Below are 6,221 nucleotides of genomic sequence, written 5' to 3' on the forward strand. Positions count from 1 at the left end.
TGCACTCCAGCCTGGGCATCGGTGAGACTCAAACTCAAAAAAAAAAAAGACCAAAAGAGGAGAAGAGAAGGAAGAGATTTGGAGCTTCTCACTCTGCCAAGCTCACTTTGTCTTTGATTCACCTACAGGCATAGCTCGATGCTGATCGTCAACCTCTTGACTGTTGCTGGCGGCTGCCTTATGGGATTCTGTATAATAACTAACTGGGTTGAAATGTTGATCCTTGGCCTCTTGCTTGCTGGCCTCTTCTGCAGACTCTGCACAGGTTTTGTGCCGATGTACACTGGCGAGTTCTCTCCCACTGCTCTGTAGGGAGCCTTGGGCACTTTCAACCAACTGGGCGTTGTCAACGAGATTCTGGTGGCCCAAGTACTCTAGAACTTCTCATTCCTAAATAGTGTCAATTCCATGGTTCATTGGGTGTTCACATAGGTAAAACATTTTATTTATATTATTATTGCATTGTAATACATAATGAAATAATTATACAACTCGCCATTTAAAAAAAGAGGCGCAGATGGAAGTGGTAAGTAAAATAATGGGTGGGCCACACACAGACTAAAATAAGTGTCAGATTCTGACTTAAAGCCTGCCACCAGACGCAGCTGGACAGTTGAACTACATCAACTCTCTTGCCACTCACTAATAGGATTTTCTTGTTGTTGATGGTGTTTATTTTTGTTTTGGTTTGCTTTGTTTTCTTTCATTTGTTTGTTTTTGTTTTTGTTTTTTGAGTTGGAGTCTCACTCCGGGCTGGAGTGCAGTGGCAAGCTCACCTCCTCAGCCTTTCAAGTAACAAACTACAGGCATGTGCTACCACACCTGGCTAATTTTTTATTTATTGTAGAGACGAGGTCTCACCCAGCTGCCCAGGCTGGTCTCAAACTCCTGGGCTCAGGCAATCTTCTCACCTTGGCCTCCCACAGTGCTGGGATTACAGGCTGAGCCACCACGCGCCTGGCCTGTTTTGTTTTTTCGAGTTGGAGTTTCACTCTGTCACCCAGGCTGGAGTGCAGTGGTACACTCACGGCTACCGCAGCCTTGACCTGCTGGGCTCAGGCTATCATTCCACCTCAGCCTTCCAAGTAGCTGGAATTATAGGCGTGCACCACCACACCTGGCTAATTTTTTTTTTAGAGATGTCTCACCAAGTTGCCCAGGCTGGTCTCGAACCCCTGAGCTCAGGCAATCCTCTCGCTTCAGCCTCCCAAAGTGCTGGGATTACAGATGTGAGCCACCATGCCCAGCTATTTTTTTTTTTTTTTTGAGTCAGAGTCTCATTCTGTCTCCCAAGTTGGAGTGTAGTGACATGCTCACAGCCACCACAGCCTCAACCTGCTGGGCTCAGGCAATCCTTCTGCCTCAGTCTTCCAAGTAGCTGGAATCACAGGCATGGGCCACCGTGCCCAGCTAATTTTTTCATTTATTATAGAGATGAAGTCTTGCCAAGTTGCCCAGGCTGGTCTCGAACCCCTGGGCTCAGGCAATCCTCTTGCCTCTGCCTTCCAAAGTGCTGAAATTACAGGCGTGAGCCACCGCACCCAGTTCACTGTTATGGTTTTGATATGTCTGCAAGCTATTGATTTATTATGGTCTCTGTGCAGTCCAACCTCACTGCTAACGTTCATTCGTATTTGTGGTGCCCCCCAGCACCAGCTCAGCTCTACCTCAGATCATCAGGTATTCGATTCTCATAAGGGGCACACAGCCTAGATCCCTCAAATGCACAGTTTACAATAGGATTAGGGCTTCTATGAAAATCTAATGTTGCTGCTTATCTGACAGAAGGCAGAGCTCAAGAGGTCATGCGAGCGATAGGAAGCAGCTATAAATACAGATGAAACTCTGTTCAGTTTCTAACAGGTCACAGACCAGTATAGGGGGTTGGCAGCCCCTACTTTAGAGCATGCAGCTGCCAACAGTCCACCATCACTTTCTTCCTGCTTCAGCTCTCCCAGCAGCTCTCGGAAGTCAATGCTGTAACTACTTTGGGTCAAAGGAGTCCTACAATCTTTCACTTAAATCACTTGATCAGAGATTATTTTTGAGAGACAAGGTCTCACTCTGTCGCCCAGACTGGAGTGTGGTGGCACAAGTGTAGCTTACTGCAGCCTCCAACTCTTGGGATCAGGCGATCCTCCTGCCTCAGCCTCCCAAGTAGCTGGGGCTACAAGCCTGGGCCACCACGCCCAGCTAATTTTTTTTTTTTTTTTTTTGGTAGAGACAAAGTCTTGCTCTGTTGCCCAGGCTGAAATAGTGGTCTTTGGTTGAGAGGATTTTCTCCTTCCATACCTCCCAAAGCTATCTAGTACTTAGATAAAATTCAAGTTGAAACTTGTCACTTTCTTTTAAACCAAAAGCAGCATTAGTTGTTGCTCACCTTCCTTTTGTATCCCTTTCATTCTGTTTTAGAAACATAGTATTGATCTACCACCCAGGCTGCAGCACAGCAATGCAATCATAGCTCATTGTAACCTCGAAATCCTGAGCTCAAGGCACCCTTCAGCCTCAGCCTCACAGGTGGCTGGACCTACGTATGCAGGCTGCCAAGTCTGGCTAAATATTTTGCTTATTTTTTATTACTTTTTTTTATTGTATTTATGTGTGTATTTGTAGAGACAGGGTCTCACTATGTTGTCCAGGCTGGTCTTGCATTCCTGGCCTCAAGTGATCCTCCCGCCTCAGCCTCCTGAGTAGCTGAGGCTACAGGCATGCACCACCGTGCCCAGCTAATTATTTTATTTATTTGTATTATTTATTTTGTTTGTATTTTGTAGGGTCTCACTATGTTGCCCAGGCATATCTCAAACTCCTGGCTGCACATGATCTTATAAGGTACAGTTACGCTACCTGAAAGTCTGGCCTCTTCAGTTTCATCTCTTGTTACTCTTTTTGCTTAATGAAGTCAAGTGCCAGTGGTCTTTCTAGTTCTCATAGACATCAAGTTCTTTATCACTTAGGTTATTTACATTTGTCCTCTTGTGCTTGGCATATTCTGCCTCAAAGTTTTGACTGGCTGAGTCTGTCTTTTGAGTTAGGTCTTAGCTAACAACCTCTGTAGAAGATGCATACCATAAAAAGCAAGTGCTTTGTCTGTCTTGTTCATGCTCAGAACACGTTGCCCAATATATAATTAATGTTTATTAAGTGTATAAGTCTGGGTTTTACCAGAACAAAAACCACACATTGATTTAAACAGGGAAAGTTTAATGTAAAGAACATCAAGGCTGGATGTGATGTCTCACACCTGTAATTCCAACACTTTGAAGAGGCCAAGGCACAAGGATGACTTGAGTCCATGAGTTCAAGACCATCCTGGACAACATAGTGAGCTCTCATCTCTACAAAATATTTTAAAAATTAGCTGGGTAGGTGGTGCATGCCTATACTCCCAGATACTTGGTAGGCTGAAGTGGGAGGATCCCTTGAGCCTAAGAGTTTGAGGCTGCAGTGAACTATGCTCACACCACTGCACTCCAGCCTGGGTGACAGAATGAGACCCTGTCTCTAAAATAAACAAACAAAAAAGAACATGAAGCTATAATAAAAGGAACTATAAGACATGAGAGAAAATACCATATCCTAGGGCTGAGGGAGATTATTCAAAGAAGGACTGGATTGGAAGGGAGGCCACTTCCATCTCCCCAAGACTGTGGCTCATACCTCACTGGAGATGGTATAGTTGCAGTCCACTGGGTAGAGAGGAACGTGGTTTGCCCAGGCCAGTGCTGGTTTGCCCTGGCAAGAAGGGGACAGCCTTTCAGGTGAGTTATAGCTGGTGACACACAAATGTACAGAGGAAGTCAGGCACAGTGTGGGTAGGGGCCTGGATGTGGTTTCCCTGTGGAAAGTGACCACCTGATCACCATGCCTGGGGCAGGTCACCACCAAATGTCCTCTCATCTACATTGCTGACCTCTGGGTAATCACTATAGTCCTTCCTGGGCCAGGTGCAGTGGCTCACACCTATAATCTCAGCACTTTGGGAGGTGGAGGCGAGAGGATTCCCTGAGTCCAGGGGTTCGAGACCAGCCAGGGCAACTTGGCAAGACCTCGTCTCTACAATAAATCAAAAAATAAACCAGGTGTGGTGGCATGCACCTGTGGTTCCAGCTACTTGGAAGGCTGAGGCTGAAGATCACCTGAACTCCAGCAAGGTGAGACTGCAGTGGCTGTCTTGAAGGGTAAATTTGGGGCTGACAGACAATAAATTCATAACTGGAACAGTAGGTGTTAGACGCCTGGATGAGGAATAGTGGCCTTCATTTTTATTATTATTATTATTTTTTATTTATTTATTTTAGAGAGGGTCTCGCTCTGTCACCCAGATTTATTGTAGAGATGAGGTCTTGCCAAGTTGCCCAGGCTGGTCTCAAACCCATGGGATCAGGCAACCCTCTCTCCTCGGCCTCTCAATGTGCTAGAATTATAGGAGTGAGCCACCAAGCCCCGTCGTCACTTTTTTTAAAAAAACCAAAAGTGTTTGTTACAGAAACTTAGCCTAGGTTCCTAGTGGCTTCAATTAAGGTTGGGCTGGAGCTCACCTGCCCAGGACTGGGCATGTGAGACAAGGAATGGATAGAGGGAATGCTTGTGGGCCTGGAGCATCACAGCCGCAAGATGATGTCATGGTTAGGGTGCAGGTGAGGGCTGTGTCTTGGGTTCCGGCTGCGGCCCCTCGATGTGGGCCTTCATCACACCGCCCTTTGGCACCATGAGCTGTGGCTACCCAAAGACCGGTACCAAGTTATCATCTAGTAACAAATCTATCTTTTTGGCCAGGGGCCATCGCTGCAACAGCGTGACTGAAACTGTAGGTTCCACCAAACGTCCACCTCTAAGGAGTTCCAGAAAACAGCCCCGAGGCTGGACCACAGCGTTTCCTGAGACAGCAATCCACCCACAAACTAGAGGCTGTTCCCAGATCCTGGGTCCCTGCAATCAACATCCGAGAAGGGTTTTCCTGAAGCTGCCACTCCCAATTCTGGAAGAATCCCGTGTTTCAGATTGGGGCTGGGCCGGTGGCAAACCTGGAAACCCTGAGAGCACCAGAAGGCTGCGGGCAGGGAAGGACGGGCCAGTTCCCACTGGCCAGTTTTCAGCAGTAGCCACAAGTCTAGAAATGAAGGAAGGAAACTCAGCGCGCGTGGGAAAATGTGGGCTTTCCCGCTGTGTTTCCAGGGCCGGGCTGTACTCTTTGTTTTGGACACTTTTCCTAAGAAAAAAACAGTGTTCTCACCATATAAATACCAGTTGACATTAATAACAACAGCACACGAGACCACTGTCTCCTTAGAGATGCCAGATTGCATGCAAACGGGCTGGGAATACCTCGGAGAGTTTCACAAAAATAAGACAAAGGGCAAAAAAAGCTCTACCAAAGGAGAGGAGCGCGAATTATTTAAAGAGGGTGGGAGGGAGGAGAAAACCGCTCGGAAATACAAGACATACATAGTGGGACTGATTGCCTGACGTTGAGTATCTGCCTCTGCCTCCTGCCCTCGCTGGAAAGCAGCTCTAGGCCGCTGCCTGGGCGAGGGGCAGAGTCCCTGAGGGTGGATGCCTGGGGTGTCGCCGCCATCTAGTGGAACTATGAGATATGACCGCTTTGGACAGCCCGGCCTAACGTGCAAGGCGGAGGGACACTGTCTATTTCGCGTCTAACAATGAGAAGTGAGAGAGAGGCTGCTGGCTTTCATTTCATCATCGCCGGTTTAGTTCAAAGGAGATGGCACCTTGGTTCCCAGTTATCAGTCAACAGGCAACATCCAAGGACCAGGCTGGGTTACATTTGCCCATTCTGTTTCGGCCCAGGTAGAGATGGAGAAACGTATGAGAAGGGCTTCGAAACCCTCTGATTCTCAGAAGCCAGAACCTCCAGCCCCGGAGAGGTCCCTATTTAAACAGAAGAGCCTATCCTTTGGTACCCCCTTCAAAGAAAAAAAAGAATTAAAAACAGTTTGTTCGTGTTAAAAGAGTACACCGGGTGTGGTGGCTCACCCCTGGAATCCCAACACTTTGGCAGGCAGAGGTGAGAGGATTGCCTGAGTCCAGGGGTTCCGACCAGCCTGGACCTTGTCTCTACAAGAAATCAAAAATTAGCCAGGTGTAGTAGCGCACGCCTGTAGTTCCATGTAGTTCCAGCTATTTGGTTTGTTTGTTTGTTTTTTGAGTTGGAGTCTCACTCTGTCACCCAGACTGGAGTACAGTGGCTGCTCCCA

Source organism: Carlito syrichta, unplaced genomic scaffold (assembly GCF_000164805.1).
Source record: "Carlito syrichta isolate Samal-C Ts95f unplaced genomic scaffold, Tarsius_syrichta-2.0.1 Scaffold305731, whole genome shotgun sequence".
NCBI classification, from domain to species: domain Eukaryota; kingdom Metazoa; phylum Chordata; class Mammalia; order Primates; family Tarsiidae; genus Carlito; species Carlito syrichta.